The sequence below is a fragment of the Centrocercus urophasianus genome, unplaced genomic scaffold (genome assembly GCF_019232065.1).
Source record: "Centrocercus urophasianus isolate 14NV4802_14NV808 unplaced genomic scaffold, USGS_Curo_1.0 seq_30, whole genome shotgun sequence".
Classification (NCBI taxonomy): Eukaryota; Metazoa; Chordata; class Aves; order Galliformes; family Phasianidae; genus Centrocercus; species Centrocercus urophasianus.
This window is the reverse complement of record NW_024884867.1, coordinates 12106289-12132973: the sequence shown is the minus strand read 5'-3', so window position 1 is coordinate 12132973 and position 26685 is coordinate 12106289. Positions and strand designations below refer to the sequence as shown.

Sequence of the window (26685 nt, the reverse complement as noted above, 5' to 3'; positions counted from 1 at the left end):
TTTCCTTCTTTCCTTCTTTCCTTCTTTCCTTCTTTCCTTCTTTCCTTCTTTCCTTCTTTCCTTCTTTCCTTCTTTCCTTCTTTCCTTCTTTCCTCAGAGCAGAGATGGTTTGTGATGGTGGGTTTGTTTTGTTGATTTTATTGTTGCTAATAATTTAGATATATGTTTAAGATCTAACTCTGTAAAACGAAAACCAAGCAACAGACTTTCTGCTATCACCCTAAACTTATCCTGAAAAGTGATGGAAATTCATGGCAGAGGAACAAAACAAAGTTTCTCTTCTGGCATAGTGTGATGGAGGCTTTCGTACAAAGTGTAATTCCCCACTGATTTTAATGGGATGAACTGCTGGTATGGATGTAGCAGCTCCTGGCAAATGTGTTGCTTCCCAGCAGAGAAGTGTTTGAAAAAGGCAGAGAAGAGGTCTGACGTTGTTGTAGCGGGACAATTCCTTAAAATAGTTGCTTCATTACTGTATATTATTATCATTGTCATTTGATCATTCCGTGTGTCTAAGGATGTTTACAAGACCTAAGGTTTACAATACAAGGCACACTCACCTCCAAGGTGAGTAAGCAGGATTTCTACCAAATTGGTGTTTGACTCTGAGCGCTGGCAGTGCACCTAGTTCTGTGCAGGGCCACGTGAATGATTTTGGTTTGCCAGTCAAGAACTTCCATTCTCAATCAGCCACCTACCTGCTGTTCCGCTAGCTTCTTACGGCAGAGATCTCTGCCCGTGGAACTCCCAGTGACAGCACATGGAATCATAGAATCATAAAATCAAAAGGTTGGAAATGACCTACCAGATCATCTAGTCCAACCGTCTCCTCATCACCACTGCCACCACTAGCACTATTAAAGAGAAGAGCATGATTCTAAAGCTGTGAAAGTTTGAGATGCTTCTTCTCATCCGCTGACTTTTGAGCAGTGGGTCTTAGTAAGGATACGGAGCTACAGGCCTTGCAGGGGAAGCTCACTGTTCTGAGGAACGGTTTAGGTGGAGTCTGAGGAGTTGTGTGCTGAATGAGCAAGGCTTTAGCTGAAAAGCTGGATGGCTAATGCCATTGTCAAGCCTCCAGTGGAGCAGTTTGACCACCTGCTACTCTCTGTGGATGGCAACAGGATGCTTGCTAGAAGACTTATTGGGAAGATAATATGTTTTCAGGTATTCACGTGAGTGGGATTCTCAGGAAATAACAATGAATTGTAGTTGGTGGATTTTTGTGGTGGGTTTTTGTTTTTTTTTTTGGCTTTTTTTTTTTTTTCTTTTGGTTGTTGTTGTTTATTTTTTTGTTTTTCCTAATCAAAGAAGGCTCTATGATTTTTTAAGTATTATTACTAAAGCATCCCTTCCCTTTTTGCTTAGCACTTTGTTTGTCATAATTGCCAGACCATATTGTGTCTTTGGTTTGTGTTGGATGAATTTTGAGGGCTGGATGTGTAACCAGTAGCAGGATACAGTCCTAAAAACCAGCAGCCTTTGCTTTCCGTAGGCAAGTGGCTGTCTATGACAGCCCTTCTACAGGCAGAGTGACACCCTCCACTGCAGGAGAATGAGCACAAGGCTTTCCAACAGTTAGGGACTGGGGTGGGGTTGGAAATCTATTGTGCATTGGTTCTAGTAAATATATTATGAGCTACCTGGTGTTATTAGGTCTAATCACAAGAGTTTTCCTCTTAAAGCTGTGGCTGGTTTTATGTTGATCACTTTAAAACAAATGTCACAGATACATTTAATAGAAGTATGTGTAAAACCCCAACCCCCAAATGGTATTGTGTAACCAATACAGTATTTAAGTGCCCCCTGTGTAAACTAACTGAAAAGCCTGCTGTTTGCCTTCTTTGCCTCTGCTGTGTATTGGTCAACCAAAGCCAGGCACTCTGTTTGCCATTCTGCTTACTTTTTTAAAAGGCCAGATCCGTAGGATCATGTTATCTAGAAAGTGAAAAAGACTTAAACCCAATTTTCTGGGCTTAGAGGGCTCTGGGACTGAGGGAGAGCCCTCTCATGGGCTGCCCAGAGCGTGAATTGCCAAGCAAGCCTGTTTGGAAGCACGCACTCACAATGTACTTTGTCCCTTTATTTTGGTATGTTCAGGGCAGTCCTTCTCAGTGGCTTCATAACAGCCTGAGCCACAGGGTTCAGCTAAGCTCAACAAAGGTGAAGATGCATTAGTGTGAGGTCGTGGAGGTAGTGGAAGGTAGTGATACATGTCTATAGATGGAATCAGGTGAAAATTAAGAGGTGGATTTCCTCTTGCTTTTAGCCAAATAGCATTTGTAGGCTTCCCGCTAATTCATTGTTATTTATCTGCCATCAGCTCCTTGCCCAGTCAAATCCTTTATTCAAGGTGCTGGATCTCAGGAGCTCAGTGGTTTCCCATTATTGTTATAATCTTTAGCCAAAGAGATGTCCCTCCTTCTCAGCAATGCACCAAAGTGGAAGTAATCGCTCTTTTTTTCTTCTTGCATTTGTCCTTTCCTGTTTCATTCACCAATTGAAAAATGGCTAAAGAGCAGCCCCCGTTTCACCTCCCCTTTTCCATGATTGACTCAGCAGCTCCTGGGACAGAGAGAGGAAAGGGGCCTCGAGGTCACAACCTTCACAATCTTCAAAGCCCCTGCCGCTTCCAGCAGCTGTCACAGCTCTCACTGACCATATCCCCAGAAGGTCAGCAAAAAAATAAACACTGGGGCCCAAATGATCCCCTTCTCATGCAAACTGTCCATTTCCCTCCCCAGCTCCCATTCCATGCATAGCTCACACGTTGGAGACCCCCTTGGATTTGCACAGAACTATGCAAGAGCAAAATGCCACAGAAAAGAAAAGCAGAAGGGCTTCCTGGGCAGGCAGAGTGGGGAAAAAGAAAAGCAGCTTCCTGAGCTCTCCATGCCCACCCACAGGCTGCTGCAGCCATTTTGTGTGTGCAAAGACTGGAGGTGAAGCTGGGGAAGGGGCTGACTTTTCCCTGGGAGAGAAACTGCAGGGAAGGATTCGGCTTCTGTATCTGCTTGTGCATGTGAGGGATGGAAGAAAGAGAGAATCCAATAGAAATAGGAAACTATACATAGACTGGAATAGCCTTTTCATCAGGATTAGATTGCATTCCCCTTTTCCAGCTGGTTTGCTTTCTGCACTCACCTTCCTCTGCAAAAGCTCATGATGAAGCAGAAACAGGGTCGAGAAATGCAGGTTCAAAAGGCCAGAGTGGAAAGGTCTCCTTCACTGAAGGAAATACTCCTCCCCAGCCCTCATTTATAGAAGTATCCATTTCACCATGGCCACCTATAATCAGAGGGCTATTTCCTGGCCTTCTCAGCACAGCTCCCAGCCGCACTGCTGATCTGATGTCCGTTATTGTAAACCATTCCTCTGTCACCCCATGCTCCCCCCAGCCCCACTGTTGAACCCAGCACTAGGGCATGTCTCGAGCCTGTTCTTCAGGCTGCTCGGCTAAGGAAGACATTCATTTTCCGTTTTCACCCTCTTCCCACAAAGAACAAGCCGGCTATTAGCACGTCGGACAGCCCGACAAAAAGCTGTCGAGGGGCCGCCGCTAGGGAGGCAGGAGGGGCTGGAGACCTGCAAGAAAACCCGCCCGGAAGAAAAGGCAGCGACGGGAACGTGGAAGGCACTTTATTTACGCGGATGGCCGAGGCCGGCCCGCTCCCTTCGCCCTGCGCGTTCCGACAGAGCGAGCAGCGCGGCGACCCCTGCCCCTCTCCAGTGGCTCCGGGGGCCCGGCCCGACGGCCCTTCTCCTCCCCGCCCGCTGTTACACCGGCTGGGCCCGGCTCTCGCCGCTCCCCGGCGCACTGACGCCCTTTCATTATTGCACTGCTCGCTGCGACCGTGACAGTAGTGCAACAGGGAAAGAGGGGCAGCCCGCCCGGTAGCCCGGGCCGCTGGACTGGGGCACAGAGGGAGAGCCCGGGCTTTGAGACGAGGGTGGGGGGTATTTCCTGGCTTTGTCCCTTGGCTGGTCGCCTCCCCTGGGAGTGATGCCCGGGGGGTTAAACAGAGGGCAGGGCTGGGGTCGGGCGAGCAGACGGGAGGCAGCGGTCCCGTAGGGCTTCTCGCCCTCCCGCGCCCGCCGCCGCAGGGAGAACGCGGCCCCGTGCTGCCCGGGGGCGGCTAAGAAAGCCCCGCGGCTGCGGCCGCTCCGGCGCACCCTGAGCCGGCCCCAATCCCCTCCCACCACCCCTCTGCCTGGGCCTCAGAGGTCCCGAAAGGGACCGCGGCGACCACCTGAAATGGAAGGCAAGGCCACCCACCCGGCGAGCCCGGCTGCTGTCAGCCCCCAGCTGATTTTTCACAAAGCGGAGAGGAGATTGAGATTGAACACCCCGGGCCCGGCTCCTTTCCCACGTACCTCCGTAAGCAGCTCTCGGGTAGGGCTGGGGGCAGTGCCCAGCCCAGCTGTGCCTGCATCAAGCCCGGGCTGCGGGGCCCGGCCGCGTTCGCCAGGCAGAGGCACGAGCTTTGTTTAGAGGAGGTTATCGGGATTAGAGCCTCGGTCTCTTCGTGCAACGCTCTGCTCTGCACAGCACTGGTTTTCGGGCTAGGAGCAGGCACAGGAACAGCCGAGTGTGGCTGTATATCTCCTCCCATCCCTTGGTGGGTGTTTACATCGTTATGTAAAATAGGCACCCTTCAAACATCTCGGGACTTGTACTGTTTTAAAATGGAGACGCTATGGGTTTCTGCAGTTTCAGTTACTGCTTGTGCCTTTTAAACATAAGGCCATTTTGAATCCTGTGTGATAGCATCAAAAATATGCCCATTACTCACAACTTGAGTCACCACAATAGCATGATTATTTGTCACACATAACATCTCTGCACAATTACTTGTCTATCTAACAATGCTTGGTATTTCACAACTTTTCCCTTAACTCGATGGGCACATAGGATTAATTTTTCCTGATGTGGCTGTCTTCTCTCCATGAAGAATACCCTCAAAAGAAAAGACCCTATAAGCAATATTGCACTACTACCCTGAGCACAAAAGCAGAGGCAATATTGATAGGGTCTCATCCTTAAGGTTAGGAAGCTGGATAATGTTTCTTGCGACAGGTGATTGGAGGGAGCTTCATTCCATGCCTGTAAATGGGGAAGGGGTAAAAAGTTAGAAAGTAGCGCAGTGCCCTGTGGATTGCAGCACCATGTGCTCCCTGGAGCCTGGGATGAAGGAATGGCTCAAACCCCTGCCCCCCACTTTCTCCCAGGATGTACTTAACACCAGTGTGGACTTTTTTCTAAGGATTCTATACCTCTGTCTTCAGTTCTCGTACTTCTTCTGCATAGTTTTCTCTCCTTCATTAATAAACTCAGTCAATTAGCTGCCTGAGCCATTGGAGGCTGGGAAGAGCTGTTTATTTGATTAACCAACAGTTGTATTTTGAACCTCTTAGTAACAGGCATTGAGCACACAGAGAACTTCCTTTCCAACACCATCCAACTTAGAAAGCCCAGTGTTATAAAAAATCCCACCTTTCATTATCATGATCATTCATGATTTCATTTCAAATCACAGGATTAAGTACACAAACACCAAAAATTAGAAAGCGAAATAGTATCTCCAGGGCTGGTTGGTTTTTTGTTTGGTTGTTCGGTTGTTTGTGTTTTGTTGTTGTTGTTGTTTTCTTTTTGTCTGTTTCCTCTCCTTTCCTCCCCAGCACCTTTCTGTCCTAGGCTGGATGGCACAGTCTTCAGCTGGAGCTGGCTTGGTGCTAAATGCACCAATGGCCACAGAAAAGAATCCCAGGGAGAGGCCAGCACACCTCCAGCTTCAGGGCTGCTTTGCCAGGTAGGCTCTTCCTCTGCATTCTGGCTCCCAGTAAATCTGCCTAGCGCTTCCATCATGTAGGAGTACTTGAGAGCACGGGAAGATGAGGGAAACTTCATTTCCAAACCATCCCAAACCAGCTCATTATATTTGATGCTGTCAGATTCTCTTTCCTCAGCCTGCTTTGCAGTGGATTAAATAAGAGCAGTAGTGGAGAGACAATCCCCTAATTCATGGTTTCTTGGCTAATTTATGCATACCACATTGATCTGGTCTTTACCATTAGAGATCCCTGGCATTTGGCATGCTGGTGTGAGGCAGCCTGCACCCCCTTTGATGTTGCCTGACTTGCCCAAAGCAGCTGAAAACTAAGGACATGCCGGAGAAAAGAGAACAGGAGAAGCTCCATTAATTATTTGTTTTTCTAATGGCCTGATACACAAAATCTCCAGTCTGCACCAGTCCCTCCCTATCACCATCCTCTGCAATGCCTGTTGGAAGCAAACGGAGATCTTTCTTCCACATTATTTACTTGTATTAACCTTTGCTCACACTAATTAAAAGGCCACGTTCACAGAGATTGCTGTAAGCAGCTCAGAAGGAGTTTTATCAAACTTCAGTATTTTTGTTACCTTGGCAAAACTTCAGGTTTTAATCCTGCCACTCTGCTTCTCAGCAATCTCTGCAACCTAGACATCCAGTTGGGCTGAGAACAAAAAAAAGATGCAACTGGGCTTGGCCTTACCTTTCCATCTATTCCCGTCCAGTCTCTACTTTGCTTATGTTTACCACGTGTTTTCCACTCTTCAGCCTTGATGGTGTTTCAAACAAGACTTATGCTTAACACACACCATTTAACTTCTCCACTGGCCCACTGGTGAGTTCACAGTTGAAATGTTCAACTTGCACACCAAGTCACGTTGCTAATCATTAGTAACACTGGGGAAAAGCACAACTTGACAATGTCTCCACAACTTCGGAATTTTAGTAGCTGCAGAAGCTACAGTTGTAGCAGGAAAGAGTAAGGGATGTAATTAGAAACATCAGCCAGAAGTTAAGGTCCAAGGAAAGGCAATCAAGTCACAGTGTGTTTCTGGGTCTGCACTGAGAGCCTAGGTGCTCCTCAGGATTCCTTTATCTCCACGTGGTGCACTGGCACAGGGCAGCCCACGGTATTTATTTATTTATTTTACAAGACAGGAAAAATAAAGGCTGCTTCCGTCAGCAGTAATATTTCCCCAGTTTGCAAACAATATGCAAAGCCCGGGTCAATCCATGTTCTATAGCAGGGAGGCATCTCTGGAATGTATATGGGGGTTATTTTAAAATAAATGTTTAAACACGAGATTATGAAATGCACGCTATTTATACTCCAGGAGGCTCAACATCTCTAGATATGTTTAGAAACCTCTCTCGCCTTTAATCACAGTTATAGAAACTGAATGGAAATGTCACCCATGCTAGTATGGAAATAACACTCTGTGTTGCTCAATAATTGAAGATTTTTTTTCTTTTGGCAGTGCTGGGGGGATCTTTAACTGTAGTGGAGTTGGGCTTTCTGTTTAAGCCCTCTTTTCTGATGCAGACAAACAAACTCAGTGTCCCTGTGACGAAGCTTTGGAATAAATATAAAGCAGTGAACTGACTCTCAGGAGCTCAGAGGCCGCCTGCTCCTTGTGAGAGTAGACCTCATCTTCCCTGGCTTAGTTTGGAAGCCATTTTCCCTTCTATTCCTTGCTGTTTGCTTTTTCTTGTGGTTAAAGGTGCCACTTTGGGCAAATGTGTGTTTTAGATATTCATCTGGGTTGCAGCTTCACATAATGTGGCAGGAAACAAAGCCTCAGTCCAGCCTTGTTTCCCTGCTCACAGCCATTTCACCAGCCCAAGGAAAGAAGGCCATTTAAAAGCCATCTTGCAATTAAATACATTACATAGTCCAAGATAAATTTTCTGCTATGGAATTGACGCTGTTACCAATGGTCAGAGCCAACACTTTGAAAGCAGCTGAGAGTTGATTTTAGACTTCTCCGTTGTTTTAAAACTGGGAAGTGTTGCCTTTCTAATTCTCCCCCTCCTCCCCCCCCCCCCCCCCCCCCTTTTTTTTTTTTTTTTCTGAAAGAGAATTCTTAGCATTCCAACCCGGACTCCTTAAGTCTATCTAGCAAGTTACTACAAATCCATCCATAGAAAAAGGGGATTCTTGCTTCCACGCAAGAGTCAACCTGTCCAGGTGTGAGACTGCGGAGAGGAAGGGCTGGGAGTGGGAGTCCTCCCTGAGCACACCGCCTGCTGCGCGTGTCTCACTCGCTGGCCTGGGGACTGTCACCCACTGTCACTTAGCAGTACTTTGCCCGATATAGGCTGACATCTCCTCCCCTAAAATCAGGAAGGATTACACTCCAAAATGTCCTGCCATTTAATTCTTGCTTATAATATTTAGTTTGTGGGTTTCAATAACCCTTTTCTCAGCAGCAACATTTCCTCAGCTGGCAGAAGCCAGATCTGCGTCAGTGAGCTCCATTAAAAGGAACGACAGAGCTCCTTAAACAGCCTAGACTTTGTAACCCCACAATACGGCTTTTCTGCATGGTGTTTACCAGCGCTCTGCTGTCTGGTGGGAAAAAAACAACAACAAAAAATACAACAACAACACAAAATGCCCTCACAGTATGAAATGCAGGAGCAAATAGGGAGCTAAATCCCATCTCTTTGGAAATGACATCCCGCTTCTGGCCCTGTGTGTGCAGGACAGCAGCACTGTTAGCACTTGCCTCCACCGGTGAAGGCACAGCGCGGGGCCAACCTTGGGGCCCCCAGCCACACTGTGAGCCCCCGATGGCTGTTCCCTGCAGCAGAGCATGGGCTGCCCCCGTTAAAATCCCAAAGGCCCTGAGCAGGGTAGGGGCTGTGTGTCCTCCCCAGGTCCCATCCCTGCAGCTGGGGCCGAGGGGAAGGGCACGGGAGGGGAACCATCAACCACTGCCCTCCCCAGCCACCTCTTGTCCCTAGAGCACCCGAGAGCTGTGAGAGCGACCTTAACACAGATCAAGCACTAAATGCAATGACTCCAAAAGTCCCCCTGAAAAAAAAAAAATCGCCTCTGAAAACTTAAACCATCTGATTTCACTTTCCGCTCCAATTGGTTGTGTAGTCAGGGCGCAGGTCTGGCCTCCTCCACCACACTAATACTCTATGTGTGCTGCCTCCACAGAGGAGTTGTTCTTTTAACAAGTTTATGCAACAACAGGATGGAGGCTCTGCCGGAGCCCTTCCCCCCGCAGCCCGACCTGATTCCCCGCATTCCTCCCTCGCCCTCCCCCTCCGACCCAACTGGAGACAAACTCTGGCATCTCCACACACATGCAAATGGTTTCCCTTGCACAAATACAGACTCCTGAAGGGGGCCTTTGCTTCCGAATCCCCCCCGCTTTTTTTTTTTTTTTTTTTTTTTTTTCCTCTATTACATTCCTCAGCCAGGCAGGGTTAAAAAAAAAAAAAAGAAAAAAAAAAAAGAAAAAGAAAAAGGAGAGAGAGTGAGCAAGTGGGGAAGGGAGGGTTTGGAATGTGCAGCCTCCATCCCAGGCCCCAATCTGCAGGGAACCCAATCCTTTACCCCCACACCCCAGGGCCTCGCAGGGTTGCAGCTCAGTCCCAGTGGGCAGGCAGCCCAGGGAAGGCGTCTCCTAGCCCTCTGTGAGCAGGACATGGTCCTTGTCATCACCCAGGCCTTCCTCTACATCACATGCCTCAAGTGCCCTTGCCATGCGAGGTTTCCAAATGCATCTACCATCTTGTTTGTAGAGACCTAACTTTATACAGAAAAAAACAACCATGCGTAGATTCCCCCCAGGATTTCTCCAGCGCCAACTGAGGCTGACATGGCTGAGAGGCCATCTTACAGTCTGGTGTCAGCACCACCGGGGCTTTTGCTGCCACTTGCTCCTGCCCACTGACGGGCCCCACGCACACACATACTCAGCATGCACATGGCCCAGCACTGCCTGCACCAGTGTGGCTCCCAGCGTCTCACTGGGCCTCCTCGTACCCTCTGATCTCCTTGGCCAGAGGCAGTGCTGGGCCCCTGCGCCTCTGCTCTGGTCTCTGTTCTGTTCTCATGGACGGTGGAGGCGAAGAGCCCCCACCCACAGAGCCTTTACAGATTTCACTTTCTCTGACTTCTTAATTAAGCAAAAATTAGAAGAGGAAAATGCCTATGCTAAACAGGCCTCCTCATTCTTTAACGAGCACAGAAATGGCAGCCATGCTGCATACAATGCAGAGATGAAGGAAAAGAAGAGCTCCAGAGAGAGGGAGCAACGCGGGGCCGTGTTACCTCCACTGAGGCACGGGAAGCGTTCTGCGGCCACCGTTGGTCCCCCAGCCTCCACTTGGGAGGGCTCAGCATTCTTCTCTGAGCACGGAAGGGAGGCTGGCAGACTCCAACTCCCCAGCAGAAATGCGGGGACAGAGAAGGTGTCTTTTGTTTGCTCATGGAGGAACAGGAATGTAATATTGGGGACACAGCTTCCCCTCGTCCTTCTTAACTGGGATCCCCCCTAAGGATGTGCTTCTCCATTTTCTGACTCCCTGTGGCTCGCCAGCATGCAGACCCTGGCCTGGCTAGGGGTGTGCAATCCGATCTGAAAATGCTCCTTTACCTAGATTTAATTTCCCATATGATAGCTCTCCCCACCCCCACCTTTTGCTCCCAAGGTAACAGCTCAAGGCTTCAGGAGAAAAGAGAGAAAGGTCCCATCCCCCAGCCTCCAACCCCCTTTCTTAGCAGCTGGAAGTGAAAATACCATATCTGCCTCCAACTACAGCACGAGTGACAGTCACCAACATACTGTTATTTAAAGATCAATTCTGAATGCAATATTGCTGTTCCTAGGCCTGCATCATCCCTGTGTCTCTCAGACCCACTTCGTTTGTTACTGAGACGTGCAAAGATCGCCTTTAAAATGTATTGATTATTACGTGCCTCCTTTTTTTTTTTTTTTTTTACATAAATGAAGGTATCAACATTGCTTTAATCAAAGCAATAATTCCTCTAAAAGTGAAATATGATGGAATTTGAAAAGTCCATTAATAGGAAGCAAAAATGAAATTGCCCCTGAATGCACACGTATGTATTAAAGTCACAGAATTCTCAACACAATAGCATCCTCAGGTTCATAAACCTAATTTTTAAAGCAGACACAAGATAATACTCAAACATGGTCAGGCTAATTTTAAAGGTGGTGATTGTTCTAAAGGAGGACAAGAGGGCTTTAGGATGTGAATAGGCCAGCTTTTTATTTTACAACTTGGAAACACAAACCCACGCTAGTGGCAGAAAGGGCAATCCATTTTGTACACTAAAACAGTCAAAATGGGGAACAAAACCCAAGGAATTTCTGTACAACCACTCAGCTTAAACACAGACCCAACAAACAAACATGAGGGCAGGAATTTTTTGGTCAATTTCTACATAATCTCAAATTTTTTGCACACATTTGAGCATTTATGGCAGGGTGTGTGTGTGTGTATAAGAAATCAGAGCAGGGGGATGGTTCCCTGCCAGAATGTATTAAATGTCTACAGAATCCCATCACGTCAGGGGCTGGGTGTGCAACAGTAACTGATCATGAGGATGTATTAGGACTGGAACCAAATGCTTTGACAATATTATTGCACTGCTTTATTTGTGCAGACAGTAGTGCAACATTGTCAGAGCCAGCGATACCAGCAGCCACTGTCACTTCTGCACAGCTGCCCTGCATCCTTTTGTAAGGGACTGCAGCATTACAGTGTTAACCACAATAACGTTTTTATGTTTAGCCCCCAGTAAAACTCTGCATGACAAAGTTTATTTGCAATCGTAATTAGACAAGGTAAAAAACAACAGCAACAAAAGTTAGTAAAAAAAAAAAAATGAAAGGGAGGGAGAACGAGGAAGAGAGAGAGCACTGTTAGCCTGGCTTGTTAACCAAGGCATTCAGGGCTTTTCCTACACGCCCAGTGTATCTAGGCATGGTATGTTATGAAGGTTTTATACAATAAAATATTTTGCTACAGTAATGCAGAACAAAAGAAGGGGGCTGACTCTGCATCCCCACATGTACACGTTTCCACAAAACCAAACTGGTCGCTCAATGAACCTCAACTCTGCAATTTAAATAAATCACTGAGTGCCAGCCCCTTCCTGTTCCTTCACAAGTTTTCTTAATTGTGCTGAGCGTTTTGTAGTGGTTGACAAGCACAGACCAAAAAGCCTAGAATGGTGTAAATACACACTGCCTGGATTTGCTACGAAGGAAAAATGTTACAGAGATGAGTAGACTTCTGCATATGAAAATATGAGTATCTGTGCTTCTATCTCACAGATGTCTGTGTGACACCACTCAAAAAAATAATAATAATAATAATCACAGTATAAATAAAGCAGATTCATAGAAACAAATCAAGAGTCTTAAATCCTCACAGATACTGGTAAGGACCACCTTAAACACATACGCAAATGTTTTTGTAAAGGAAAAAGACTAAAGAAATCACTGTAAAATTTCAATGTAGATATTATATGGAAGCATGTAGAAATTTAATAATGAATTACTCACAAGATATTAGTAAACAAATCAGGTAATGTGATACCCTGAAAGCCCCAGAAATGCCTAGAGCTCGTTTTAAATAGAATGTGTTTAAATTACTCCAGCTCTTTAATATGCAAGTACACATAAAATGTATAATCCAGAATCTCTCCTTATTCAAAACCACTCCCACATGTATAAAACCTTATTTCACACACATGCATAAATACACTGAAGGAGGCATCTATTTTAGGGTTGTTTGCCCACTCTGAACAGGGTGGGCTGCTAAAGGGGGTCATGTTTCTGCCAGCCAATGCCCTTTTAATATTGCACTGCTCATCATAATTGCCAGTAGTACAACAGAAAAAGGGCTCTGGACAACAGCATACTTCAGAGACTTCCCAATAGAAATGATAAATCAGTTAGAAACTTCTCCAAGTGATGGCCTTCTGTGCAAGATTTACTCTAAAACAGATCTATTACATTTGAAAGAAAAAGAAAAAAAAAGAAAAAAGAAAAAAGAAAAAAGAAAAAAGAAAAAAGAAAAAAGAAAAAAGAAAAAAGAAAAAAGAAAAAAGAAAAAAGAAAAAAGAAAAAGAGTTTCTTAACAATCACATTGATTCAATACCATTCTTTATAATCAGATTTTCATATTTCATGACTGCCTCCTGAATTAAGTTCAGCAAGAATTTAGACAAGCCTGTTTCAGGGACTTTTTTCAGTGGCAAACGTGCTATGTTAGGACACATGAAGCAGAGGTCAGAACTGCACTGTCCTGCTTGCATTTCTGGACCTCAGCACGTTTCAGAAGGCGGTGCAATGAATTAGATTCACTGTTATCTTAAAGACACAATGCAGGAGAAGTTCTCATTCCTTCTATTGCTTTTATCTGAATCATCTGCTAAAACAATTGGTATTTATTATAGACATGCTCACTAGCAGCTCAAATTGCTTTTATTTATTTTGGAGTACTAGGGAAGTTTTGCTATTTCACACAAGCATCCAAACAAGCTTCCAAACCAGCTGCCAGCCAGGAGGGGCAGAGCTTTCACAGCCTCTCCTCCCACCGTGAAAACGTTACTACTGAATCTTTCTTTCCTTTTGCTAAGAGAAAATGCGGGCACTATGAGCAAACGCCAGTTCATAACTGCAAATCGCACATCCTAAATATTTCTAGCAAAAAACAACATTTAAAAGTCAACTTGATAGTCTTTGGTTTTCAAACTATTTACCATTTGTTTCTTTAAACAACTTCAAACTTAAAAGCTAGACAATGGAACTACTCATTACATCAAATCACTGGAGAAATTATTTGATTGCAAACTTCAAAAAATGCAAAGAAATTACATGCAAGCAAATCCAAACCTGAAAGCAATTTTCCATAAGCTGTACAGACCAGTTAGAATCGTACCAAGTGCTGACAGGAATTAAACTGAATTGAGTCTGGGCTGAGTGAGAAAATACACTAAATGAATTCTAATGGTCAACTTTATTGAGAAGTATTCACAGAAAGCCAATTGGTTTGGAAACGTCCCAACCCAATTACAATCTTAAACTGTATTATTCTCCGATTTTATTTTTTTTTTTTTTTTTTTTTTTTTTTTTTTGGACAGTAATTTATCCCAAACCCAGAAGCCTAGGCTAGTTTGGAGACGTTGAAATGAGAAGGAAAGAATGAGAGAAGTGAGGGGAGAGGGGGAAAAAAAAAAGAAGAAAAGGGAATTGGAGGAAAGGATGTGCTTTCAGCTTTAGGAAGTTGGGCTTTTGTAATTCCGGTGCCTCAGGTTTGTGTCCGAGGGTGCGAAGCTCCCTTGCCCGACCCGCAGACCCCACACTGGAGGGAATCAGCGGAATTGGGGCAAAGTGCAAGAACGCCAAAGAAACACTTCGGGCTGCGCACCCCGTTTACTGCAAAAACTATCCCAGCAAAGCATTAGTTTTACGAGATTTAAATATTAAGCCAATATAAATACTGGCTGGAGATAGCGTGTGACGTAGTGCTTTGCTCTTGGGGGGGGGGGGGGGAGTTAAGCAAAAAAATAAATTAAAAGGAATAAAGAAGGAAAAAAAAAGGAAAGCGAAGGAGATCGAGATCTGTTGGCAAATAATAACAATCACGGTCCACGCGGTGCTCGCAGAGGGGCTCTGCCTCGGGCCGCTGCCCTCCCCGCCGCGCTCAGCGCCCGCGGAGCACAAAGCGCGGCCCCGGCGGGGGGATCTGATCCCTGGGCTCGTGCTCGGTTTCTCAGAAGTGTTTGCATAGGCGAAATGTTTGCGGGAGGAGGAAAAAGAACAAAAACAAAAAACCAACCGGCTCAGCCCCAGCTATCGCCGCCCAGCCCAGCCTGCAGCCCTCGCCTCCCGCGCTACTCGCGCGGCACTCGCGGCCGGACGATCCCCACCGCGTCCCAGCTCCTCCCTCCGTTTTCGCCTGTACCGGGCTCCTCGCCGCTCCGAGTTCGCCTCCCGGCCCCGCACCGGCTCCCTCCGCCCCTCGCAACGCTCCCGGGCCCGACGGCCCCGGCGCCGCTCCCGTGGGCGGGAAGAGGGGATCCGCTCCGGGCGGCGGGTCCGCGGCCGGCCGCGATCCCCGCCTCGCTCCGCCGCCCGCGGCCGTCGTCGGATCGGCGGCGCTCCCCGCGGCCCCGACCCTCCGATCCCTCCCGGCCGCGGCTCCCGAAAGGCGGCGGCGGAGCCGGGCGGGTGCCGTTCGCCCCCGAGCCCCGCGCCGCGGGCGAGGAAAGTTGCCAAAAGAGGCGCAAAAGAGGCGGCGGGTCCGGCGCTGCGCCCGACCCCCGGCCCCGCGGCCCCGCGCCGCCGTCCCGCAGGGAGAGCGGGGTCCGCTCGCGCTCGGACAGAACCGCGGGCAAAGCCTCCGGTACCAACCTCATGGCCTCCCCGCTCCAGCCTCCATCTTTGACTAGTTGACATTCAGCTCCTGCCTGACCAAGTCCTCATTAGCATACCTCCCCACCATTGGCCCGGCCCTGCGCTAGTTTTTGCCACCGCCTCTGCCATTGGCTCGCGAGGAGGATATTTAAAAATATTATCCTTGGCCCCATTGGCGGGCGACTGCTGACGTCACGGCACGCTCTTTATTTTAACAATGAACGCACAAACACATTCTTCCATTCACAAATTTTTTTTTTTTTTCAGTAGTTTGCCCGCCTTTTCTCCAACTACATTTTCATTGATTTTTTGTTTCGACTGAGGGAGTCCCGGTTGTAAACAGATAAATTAAAGGCCAACAGAAGGGGGACTTGAGCAAATATTACTTTCTCTCTTTTGTTCGGTAGCGGCGGTGTTGAGGGAACAAAACTCATCTCCTGCGGTCCCTCGGCTGAGAGGTGCGGTCGCCCTTCTCCCGCTCAGCCCAGGAGACCGCGGCGACTTCGGGCGCATCGAGGAGCTCGAGCTCTATCCCGCAAACAGAACCGCCGGTCCCGCCTCGTCAAAACAAATCGTCGAATTTGTCGCGTTAGGAGGGCGATTGTCGCTGGGGCTGAGGGTGTCGGCGGCTGCGTGCCCGGCCGCTCCCCACGCCGCACTCGTGGCCGCTCCGAGCCGGGCAGAGCGGGGCTGCGAGGCGGGGAGCCGCGGGCGGCCGGGAGGTGCGCGCTGTGAGCGGTCTCAGCCACGCCGGGTGCGAGAGCGGCCGCAGCGGTCCGGGGGCTGGGAGCGGGGGGTGCCTGGCGGGGCTCTTCGCTGCCAACGGCGGAACGGAGGGTTTCCTGCAAAAAACGAGCGGAGGGGCCAGGAGAGTAGCTGAGGCGCAGTCTCTCTGTCAGAGACGTGTCTTGGTGAGTTTCTGGTTTTGGAAAGATTCCTGCTGTATTGTTAGGCAAGAAACTCGGTTTCTGCAGTTGTTTTCACCCCTGAAATAAATAGCTCCCCCCGTGGAATAAGCTATTCAGCAATTGGTTTCAACAGATGTTTTAAAATAAAATGGTTTTAAAACCCAAAGGAGCGAGCTTAGGAGCAAATGAATTGTACGAGCTTCAAGAAAGTGGTACCCTTTTGTAGGTAAAAAGTTGTTTTGTTTATTTTCCCCCACTTTGGTAACATTTTATTAAGTAGTCAGCGTTCAAAAAGGTGTTTCTCTCTTAGCCGTTGGACGATTGTGTTTAAAAATCTCTTTTCCTTTCTTTTGTTAACAACCGTTACACTCAACCCCGCTGAAACACGACCCATGGACACGGGAAGTAGAATTTTACAATATGCAAGAAGGATATTCGCTTTTTTTTAATTATTGTTGTTAGTAAACGAAACTTCCTTTGTGCCTATCTCGGGCTTGGGAGGTGGTTCTGATTTGGAAGCTTTCTCCATATATGTATGTGCATATCTGCATAGCCCCCACGCAGATATTGAACCCGAGCTGTAAGCGCTGGGTCTGGGTACTAATGGGTGGGGATTGGAGTAGTGGATCTCTGGCAGTGTTTTTGGAGATGGGAGAGAAGGGCAGTGGGCTGTGAAATCACACATTCCTGTCCAATGGAGCTGAAATAATGGTATTGTTCTCTGGAAAAGAGGTTGCTTTTCTCTTCTCCATTCTTCCCCTGATCTGCAGGGACCTGATTGTGCAGTTAATCAGCAAAAAAGCGTTTGATGTAAGGCAGGGCGTGAATTCAAAAGGGCCAGGGGGGATTCAAGAGGGATTCTTGTGTCTGTTAGATTTTTTTTTTTTTTTTTAATTTCAAAACGGTAGGCGTTTGAAAAGCTGCGCTGGTCTCTCGTCAGAGATCCGGGTTTGTAGTGGGTACCGACACTAATTACATCACTTTCTTTGTGGGTTTGACACTTTACTTCTGGGGAAACCGAAAAAAGAAAAAAATAGATATCTTACAGCAGAACAGAAAGATGTCTTTCCTGGAGCAAAGGTGAGCCCTACATCCCTGCAGCTCATCCCTTCAGCCTGCTGTCGCTCTCCAGAGTGCCTCCTTATGCCGTTCTGCTTAGTGCTTGGCTCTCAACAGTTCACTCTGAGATGAAGGCTGTGGGGACCAGGTAAGAACCGAGCTGGTTTAGCAGCTCCTGGTGGGGACCTGCTCCCTGCATACGGCACCCAGCTCCACGAGGCTGTAGGCACGGGAGCTTTCCTGTCCCACTCTGGCCCTTGTAGTTCCTCATTGCCACCCTCATCCCAAACGCTAAGAATAATTGAAAACTCCTTTCTTATTTCAGTGTGGTTGTTTCCCAAAGCTTTCAACAAAATGCTTTGTGCTGATTTCTGGTTTTCCTTCTTTCCAAATCACAGCGTACACAAATACATAAATTCACCGAGATCCTCTGACTTCACGTATTATTCCAGCTACACAGGAAATGACACATCCCAGAGAAAGGGAGCTGCCTTGGATGCTCACGTGAAAAATGTGTAACTGTGCAGCCCGTTCCGAGCAGGTTTCTCAGGTTCGTTTCGGCCGCCCCGTCAATGAAGCGCAGGACCATTCCCAGCCCCGGCCCGGTGCTCTGCCCTCGGGCTGAGCGCTGCTCCACTGCGCTGCGCTCTGAGGTTTGGAGCTGCGGACATCGGGGAGTTCTTCGGAATGTTTTGCTGTTGTTTTGCTGCAAATGCGCGGTTGTGCTCTTTCCTCCCTTTGGAAAGGAAGGCTGACATAAAGCGTCCGTTCTGATGTGAGTTCGCTTCAAAGAAGTGCTCCTCGCTGAACGACCGATGCGGCAAAAGAATGGCTTTTTTATCGTTTTTGAACATCAAGGAGGGAAAAGAGAAAACTGATTTTTCCCCCCCCATATCTTGGGGTATTTTGCGGTGTAACTCAATCTGATGTCACTGGGGGTGGAGTCTGCACTGCGTTTGCTCAAACCGGAGCTGCCTCGGTTCAAGGCCTCGTGGCTGAAAGTTCTTAAATCTGTGGCAGGCAGGCAGGCATGACTATTTCTTCATGAGACCCCCACTGCAGTAACGCGTTTTTCATTCTAATCAGCTTCTTAATGCTATTAATTATGATTTCTTTAGTAACATTCTTTCCATCTGCAAGGTTAGTGCAGTCTCACACGAGCACCACCGGTACCATCTGTGTGAAAACACATGTACAAACTCATATAAAACCCTCCTAATTAGGGCTCCAACATACATATGCTTTGTGAATGTGGGTGATAGGCAGAAACAAAGAGGAAAGAGTGGGGCGAGGGAAATTTCACAGAAGTTTCCAAAGATATTTACAGAGGCTGTTATAAATTAACTTTAAAATCTATCCTTGGGGAAGGCTGCTAAATTTGGGAAGGGTAGATTTGATTTTTGTGTTTTCTCTTTTATTTCCAGCTCCCGAGCTGCAAACGTTTGCTCCTGTGGACAAAACTGTACAGCTGGGTTCAAAATGAATTGGTAAAACTCCATGGGAGACAGGAACAAATGGATTCATAAAATGTTCGCAGGGCAGCGCTGCCTAGTAATGTTTAACCTGAACAGCTTGGGCTTTTGGTTTGCTTCAGCATCAAAAAAGTCCCTGCACCTCCCCACGTGGGCTGGGAGTCAGAGCCACCCCTGGCTGCTCTCATATCCCAACTTGCTTCCAATGATGCACGACTACGGCCTCTTTTCTTCTTTCAAAACACACAGGCATGGAATATGAAGTGCACCATTCCTTCAGACACCGACCTGAACGGTCCCTCGCACTGCCACTGAATGGGTGACATTTTTTGTCACAGAAGTTTTGACAGAAGTTTTGTTTTGGGCTTTGATTCCACCACAGTAGAATTGAACTGTTTAAAACAATTCTGTATGTGTGCCCCCATCCACATATGTATTTGTGTATCACTGCAGTTCAAAGCATCATTTTTTCCCCCTTTCTCTTTCAATGAATGCTGTTGCTTACAGGACTTTTAGATTAACAACATAAACAAAAAACTTCGGATATGTAGGGATATCAAAGTTGTCATAAACGATTTTTAGAAGTTCGAAGTCCACTCTCACTCACCCTCCCAAAACACGCCTTTATTTAGGCTGAGCAATCGTTTTAATGAGATAAAAGCTCAGTATTTTCTTAACATTAGCATTGTCCTATCTGCAGGATTGAAAACAAGAAAGCCAGAGAATCCCCATGTTCCTTTCGATAGAAAGAAATAATTAGAATTGTTCCCTAGCTAGCAGATGGCCAGAAATACCTTCTGTGTTTCCACAAACACGTCCCATCGATTGCTTCAAAGTGAATGAACGTAACCAGCACGCAGCACAGAGATCTGCCATCCCCGCCGATCAGAGCCCACAAAGCACACTCTGTGCTCGCTGACATTGGCGGAGCGGAGGGGAACGTGAATGAGAAAACCGGTCAGTAAATGCGAGTTGTGAATGAGGGATTGGATGGGGGAAAAAAAAAAAAGAAAGAAAAAAAAAAGAATAAGAAAGAAAAGAAATAAAAAGAAAAAAAAAAAAGAAAGGAAAGGAAAAAAAAGAAGGAAAAACAAGGGGATGCACGGCTACACAGCTCGCGCCCAAATCCGTGTCGTTCCACAGACCGTACACGGCGGCTTTGCCCCGGGCCCGCAGCAGAGGGGCTTCGTGCGGGGCGGCTCTGCTCGCCTCTCCCCCCGGCGCTCCCCTTCCCCTTTTGTAAATCACAACGAGGAGGTTTTATAGTGAGTCTAATTCTCACTCCCTCCATTTCCTTCCTCTCTGCATTTTTTATCCCCCCGCAGCCCGCCCCTCCCCTGCCTGCAGCCCTGCTATTGATTAACCACTTCGCTGCTCCCCGCGCTGCCCGGCCCGGCCCCTCGCAGCCCCCACCCGGCGGCACTCCGGCCCGTCTGCGCGGCGGAGCGGGGGGGCGGGCAGAGCCCCGGGGCTGCGGGCGGCCGGAGCGCGGCCCCGAAGCGGCCGAGGGCGGCGGGATGCATTGATTAGTATTGATGGCTTCGGTAGCTTTAATGGATTTGTTGTTGGTGGGAGGTGGGGAGCTTTCTGCCTCGCTTTGAATTCTAACCCCCCGGCCGGGAGCTCGCTCCTAATTGCATGCACAGCATTCCTTCGGAGTGGGTGGTATCACCTTTTACTGCTGCTCCCTTCCACGGGGAAGGCCTGTAAAAAATGCCTTTCATGTGCCCGAAAATCAATACCCGGGGCTCTGGATGGCTGCTGTAAAAACAAAACAAAATCCTGTCCCTCCCCTGGAAAATAAATAAGCAAATAAACAAATAAATAGATAAATAAGGAACAACCATAATAACCAGTATATGAGCAGCAGGGCAAAAGAGCCCCTCGGAGCTGCCCGCCGCGCAGCCCGACGTGGGTGAGTGGGTCCCTGCCGCCCCCAGCACCGAGCTGTTTGTGCAGCTGCCGGGATCCGGGCAGTAACAACGGACGGGGCTTGAAAACGCCTTCTGCAGGGGCAGGGAGGATGGAGGTCAGGAGCAGTGCTTAAAAGGTTAAAAAGGATGGAGTGAGTGGGAAGTTACAGAGTTATGGGTGGAGTTACCACACTTTAAAAAAAAGCACAACGGAGTGAAAAAAAATCATCTTTCAGTGAATGTCACGGCGCTGTGCGGGCGCCGTGCCTCGCTGCGGCCAGCGCCGGGCTTCGGAAATGAGGAACGAGGCTTTTTCCTCGGAAACTCTTTAACCGAGTTCATTTCTCATCCTGCCCCGGAGCGTGCGGGAGCGAGACGGGCTGACGGGCGGGCGGACCTCGTGCCCACCGCTCCCTACTGGATCTTCCTTCCTTTAGCGCTGAGGGAAGAGAGAGGGGTCGTTAAGCATTTAGAAATCCACGTACAATAAATCAATGTGTTTCTGTCAACTACATTTCAATTCAATGCCGTTGTTTTCACGGAGCTATTTCATTGATATGGGGCAACTCACCTGTAAGTAATTACAGCTGACTTGCTTTCTAGCAGAGACTAACACAGGAGCAGAAAGGGGATGAAGGTTAGCTCAAAGGAATCCTGCGGGGCTTTGGCATGGGTATAAAAGTGAACAGCAATGCTGAATCGTCATTTAAAAGAAAACTCATGGCTGTGCCTGAAAGCTTCATTTCAATTTAAAAACAGAAAGAACGTGACAGCGTTCCATCAGAAAAGGGTATCGAGCAGAGAAAAGCTCCAAAGCGTCAAACAGGCAGAAGTTCCTCTACTAGTTGTTTGAGGAATCTGCCAGTCTCGGATTTCATGCAGTTTCAAACAGTTTGTGCGATATTTGTTGGTGTAATTCTACTTCTTGTTGAGGCTGTGTTGGCGTTGAGCTGCGTTTGTTTGAAATGAGTTTATCAGCGTAACACTGAGAGGTGAGGTTACTCAAGAGTGCACTGCTTTGAGTGAGATCGTTTAAGTGGGGCCACACAGCGAAAAAAAAAACCACAACAACACAGAGAGACTTTTAAATGATCATTTGTTTTCTATCTAATGTTTTAAAGAGAATGTGCAGACAGTTTGGTGTAAAATCCTACTTGAATCACAGTTCAAATGCTTCGTAACTTCATGCATGATTTTTAGCCAGAGCAAAGTGCTCCAAATATTTTGCATTAATTCAGGTTACTGTGCAGAACTTTCTGCCTGATCAGAAGGTGCTTCAGCAGGGTTCCTGGGGTATTTTCTATTCAGACAGTTCTGAGCTTCTGACTAACCAAATTCTGAATAGGAAGAACCTTTTTCAGGATCAGCTGATTTCAGGCAGCTCATCCTTCCACCGCTGGAGAAGCAGTGTTTGTGTGCATTTTAAAACAGAATACTTACAAACAAAATCCCTCCCTGAAATGCCTAGGATGCACTCCTCTGCTGTGTAGCTGTTGTGGCTGTGCTCTGTAACCTCTTATTGCAGCACGAGTATCAAGTCTGTTTCACTGCATTGGACAATGAAAGCGCACTCTCGGCTGGCCAGGGAGACAGCAGGGCTGTGCTGGGGCTGCAAGTGGTTTTTGGAGGGTGCTGCAGTGACAAAACAGGATCTTCCTTTCTTTTAATGTTCAGGACATTCCTTTCTTTTTTTTTTATTTTTGTAGTTCTGTTTTTTTTGTTATTCCCCATATATACTAAAAAGAAAATCCACAGAACTTCATCAGAAACCAAATCTGGGATTCAGTTCTTCCCTCCTGTCCAAATCCGTTTCCTAACTGTTGATTTTTAAGCAGTTGTGTTTTTTTAATAGCAAAACAAAACAAAGTGAAGTGTATCACACACTGTCTGGAGAGCATGGGATGAGGAGGGTTATTTCCTTCATTCACTGATTTAATCATAACAGTTTAGGAATTTCATTTGTTTGAGATCTCCAGCACTGTTATCCTGCAGCCATTTCAGTGCACGGATCTGTTTGATGTTCATGAAAACGAACCAAAGCACGAAGGCGGCTCCGCAGCCCCCCGGCAGCGCTGCCTGGGTGTGTGAGCGCCGAGCCACGGGGCGGGCAGCAGGGTGCTGTGGGCAATGGACCTGAGGGAAACATCTCTGCTGCACCAAGGATTTAATGAGAGAATAGGTCAGCAGAAAGGTTTCCTCTTTCTTACATTATCAGTGAGATGCGTGCCAAGCAAGAAGATGTTTGCGGGGGTGCAAGCGCAGCGTGTCTCTGGGCAGTGTTAGCGGGGGGTTGTTTCTCTGATAAATGATGGAATCGTGGCTTTTTAGCCAAAAAATCCCATCAGTAAACACTTGTGCAAATGCAGTGAATGTATTTCAAAGTGGCTGACTGACACAAGGGGAATTAAGGAGTTATGGTTTGATTATCAAACAAATGGTTTCGTTCAAAAAACTTAGGAATCTGCAGCCTAAACTGGGGAACTCGGGGGGAGCACGAGTGTCTGAGCACCCAGGTCGACTGTGTCTTAGACTGCCCCTCAAAAGGAAACAGAACCTGCAGAGAAGTGCTCACAGTATTGCTCACACGGCTGCTGCATTGCATCCTAGAATTGAAGACCTCATTGCTTTTAGCTGTTAACCAATATCGCCTTGTTTTAAACCTGCAGCCTTGGAGAATGCTTCCAAAGTTAAATCTAATCTTTGTGTTGCTCAGTAGCACCCACAAGGATTAATTTTAAATAATACTATTTAAAACTTTGTTTCGAGATTAATTTCCCATTACCTCAAAATTCATCTGGGCTTCTCATCTCATAAATCCAAAACAGTTGATGCTGTCATTTAGTTCAGGCATTTTCTCTTAAGCTGCATACCTGCTATTCAAGTGCCCCGAAGGTTGGTGCTTCAGCTACACGTCCCATGTCGCCCGGTGGTTCTCATCCAGCTGTCTGACTGGGCAACCGAGCAGATCACCTTCCTTTAATTAGAACCAACTGTTCCTCATCATTTACAACGAGAGATAGCAAACGAGGTAAGCGAGACTTTGTTGGCGCAAGCGGAAAAGGAAAACAAATGAATTAACAAGCCCTGCAAACTAGCCTTTGCAATGACAGATTTTCTTTGGTTAATACCTTGCACACACTGTGCATTTAACCACAGGGAAGCAGTGGGTGCTTAAGGTGAAAAAGAGCCCTTAGAAACATTTCAGCTAATACCATTATGTCCTTCACGTAGTTCTGTGTACCTTTCATGTCAGTGGGGAAAAGGAGCAATGACATTTGGGTATTAATACACCTCGAAACTGGGAAGTGCTGCTTCAGTGCAGCTGGGAGCCGCTCTTGTGAGAGCTGAGCTTCTGCACCCACTGAGATCCGCAGCTGGAAAACAGCCCACAGGGACGGCGAGTTGTGCAGTGAGCGCCCCGACCCACTGTGAGCCCACAGCCAAGCCTGCACGGATCAGAGAGCTCTGCTGGAAACACTCCTGCGGAACAGCAGCTCTCTGTCGGCGAAGGTGGAATTTAGGTCGTAGAAATCATCGACTAAGATCCAACAGATAGCAGTATCTTTTCAAGACATTTAAAAATAGTCCTTGTCCACAAAGTCATCTTTCTGACTACACGACTGTAGCAAATGCTGCAGAGAATTCGGCATTAGCTGAGTGTAGAGGGTCCCTGCTGGTCTCAGTCCTCCAGGTATTCCTCGCAGTGGACCGAGTCCACATTTGTAACATTCAAATGCGTTTTCCCAAACGACCTCAAAGACCTTTTAAATCAATATTTGGATGATCAGGGAGCAAATGTTTGAATTGGGAAAGGAAGGGGCGAATGCAGCCCGCGCATGGCTGCTGCGTCAAGCAGCGGGGGGGAGAGGATGGGGGTGCAACGCTGCGCCGGGCTGCGCTGGGCTGGGCGGGCGCCCCGCGGCGGTTCGGGGCTGTCAGCTCCACTGCGGACGGACGATGTGGGGGGAATCACGGCGCCGTCCGGAAAGGGCTGAGTTTTGCCCGGTTACTAATGACGCGGAGATAGAGAATAGGGTGAGAGACTTCGGGGCAGCATCATTCACCAGTTCTTCCAGGTACTTCATCTGATGTTGGCAGTGAGGTGGAAGACTTGCAATTCGTGGCAGAAACCAGAGGGAGCTCATTTTTTGTCCTAAGCTTAGAAGGAAACTCCTTTGGTGCTGTAAGCACAACAGAAATCCTTTACGTGGTCAAAAAATTAAGAGAAAAATCACTCTCTTAAGACCTGATAGAGGAAGCTTCTGGCATCCTTATGTCTCAGCTCAGCTTTTCTCTTTCTCATTTAAAAATTCAGGAGAGGAGAGATGTATGCCTAGCAGTGATTAAGAAAAATTCAACAACCCCATTGAGAACACCTGGATGACGTTTGAAACAGACTATTAGGGTTTCTTCCAAGCGTGCACGTAAGCTTTGTCCAACAGGAGCTGACTCAGACGCAGTGCGGTTCCATCACTGCTCCCAGCTGGCTCTTGGCAGACCTCGTCTTGGTTTCAGCACAACTCTCAGAAGACACTGATAATGAAAATTACTACTGGAAAGAGATGGCCAGCTTTTTTGCACTGCTCACATAGAAGATGTGTGCTCTGGACTTCTCATCCGGACTCTTGAAATATTGTGTTAAAAGAAATCATCAAAAGAAATCCCTAAAACCTTCAAACTCATAACCTGATGGCGTGTGCTTTTGTTAAGGGTGTGTTGAACTATCCTGTTATTATTCAAGGAACAATCAAGATGGCATCTCTTTAAGCTACATTGATTCAAACTCTCACAGACTGACACAGACAGAGCAGAGAGTGCAAATTAATATGGTGAGGGATGGTGCACACTTAAACCACGCTTTGAAACAACACACTGCTCCAGAAGGCGGTCTGCTGAGAACACCCTCATCTCATTTAACTGAAATTAATTGAAATTAAACGAATTCTCAATACGTCAAAAGAGATTGTAAAAAGAACAATGTGCATTGCAAACCCCTCCACCTCAGCAGCCATTATGTTTAAAGGAAATCTGTGATCTGCAACCAATTAGGAGCAAAATGGTTGTAAAATATTTAATTTGCGAGTAGCATTTTAAATTCAGTAACAGCTCTAGCAAAATGGGTAAGTAAATGACATTAATCACTCTTGATACTAAATTATCCCTATTTTGCTTCCAAGACAGGAATCAGACTGGGCGATGTTTTCTATTAGTTAAATACATCCATAATCCAATGAAAGCCTAGGAGGCCATTTAACTAATAGGAATTTCAACATCCTTGCTGTTCCTTTATTTTGCGTGCTTTTTAAAGGTCGTATAACCGTTTTAAAGACTCACCCCTTGATGTTTCAGCAGAGGTAGTAAGCGTTGTTTTCCCGATAAGAGCGATTTCAGACAGGTAGAACAACGTTTCCTGCAGTGAAGACTAAACACCAAGCTCATTTGAAATGATTTTAACAACTCCATGGCCTAGAGGAAAATACTGCTCTCTGGCCTACAACACCAGCACTTCGGTTTGGTTTTGTTGTTGTTCTTGCTTTTGTTTCAAAGAGGAAGAATTTTTGGTGGGTTACATAAGGCAATAAAATGTAAGTGGTTACTTTCCACAGCTGAGCTTTGGTTTCTTGGTATCTTGTTTGTTTGAATAAATGCATAACAAGTGCAGAGTGGTGCAAGTGCTGCGCTGCTCCCCGAGGGGCTCGGCGCGGCCACAGCCTCACGCTCACCTGCTTCCCAGGCTTTTCTATACCCTCTGGCTGCGTGTTTCCATTTCTCATTCATGAACACTGAGGTTGTATTTTTAATACATTTTAAAAGAAAATAAACATATTTTTAAAGCCCATTTTAATTCACAAACGTCTGAGGTTAGATTCAGCTTCTCAAGATGAATTATTTCCTGCTTTCTTTCTTGTAAATATCTTCCACCACCAACCACCTTCTGCAGATAAAACTTTACCAATTAGTCATTTACAGACATAAACTCACAAGGCAAAAAACAGCCTTTGCAGCTCTAGGCCTCTTTGATGATGATGATGTTTACAAATGCTTTCAGTGCTGCTCTAGTAATGTGCACTTTGCCATTAGCTCTCTGA

The 26685-nt window shown here is 47.0% G+C and overlaps 2 long non-coding RNA genes across 3 annotated transcripts; one reads left to right on the top strand and one right to left on the bottom strand.

Moving 5' to 3' along the window:
- Positions 1–4796: 4796 nt before the first annotated feature.
- On the bottom strand, positions 4797–15297 carry LOC122165874. 2 transcript variants are annotated; one of them, XR_006170616.1, is made up of 2 exons: positions 15242–15297; positions 4797–5104 (listed from the first exon to the last, which is right to left on the bottom strand). It is a non-coding gene; the product is annotated as an uncharacterized LOC122165874 (long non-coding RNA). The 2 variants fall into 2 exon arrangements; XR_006170615.1 differs by lacking the exon at positions 15242–15297 and adding an exon at positions 6422–7842.
- A 4064-nt stretch (positions 15298–19361) lies between these two features.
- Positions 19362–26183, top strand: LOC122165662. Its single transcript, XR_006170572.1, has 3 exons — positions 19362–19640; positions 23459–23624; positions 24912–26183. It is a non-coding gene; the product is annotated as an uncharacterized LOC122165662 (long non-coding RNA).
- Positions 26184–26685: the final 502 nt, after the last annotated feature.